This window comes from Pygoscelis adeliae, unplaced genomic scaffold, assembly GCF_000699105.1.
Source record: "Pygoscelis adeliae isolate BGI_AS28 unplaced genomic scaffold, ASM69910v1 C10058317, whole genome shotgun sequence".
NCBI classification, from domain to species: domain Eukaryota; kingdom Metazoa; phylum Chordata; class Aves; order Sphenisciformes; family Spheniscidae; genus Pygoscelis; species Pygoscelis adeliae.
This window is the reverse complement of record NW_008818961.1, coordinates 1-342: the sequence shown is the minus strand read 5'-3', so window position 1 is coordinate 342 and position 342 is coordinate 1. Positions and strand designations below refer to the sequence as shown.

The 342-nt window shown below is 61.7% G+C and overlaps 1 pseudogene; it reads right to left on the bottom strand.

The window, feature by feature from the left end:
- Positions 1 to 101: 101 nt before the first annotated feature.
- On the bottom strand, positions 102 to 275 carry LOC103913429 (annotated as a pseudogene).
- Positions 276 to 342: the final 67 nt, after the last annotated feature.

The window sequence follows — 342 nt, the reverse complement described above, 5'->3', positions numbered from 1 at the left end:
AGGAGCTTCCCTGTAGCCCGGGGACACGGAACCGTGCCCGGCGAACGCCAGCCTGCGCGCTCTCCGGCCCTGGGAGAAAAGCGGGCCAGGCTTTGACTAACCAGGTTGTGTATGACGTTGGTGAGCGTCCAGACCACAGGAATGCTGAAGAACGGGATGCTGAGGAGAACGACGTGGAGGACTCCCACGGAGATCACATACGCCAGCCAGATCCCCCGGCTGTTCATCACCCGCGTGTTGGGGTTCACCTCGCTGTGCGCCACGCCGACGTTCATCCTGGAGCGGACAAACGGAGGGTTCCAGAGGTCTCCTCGGAGTTCCCGAATCTCTGCAATTCCTAAC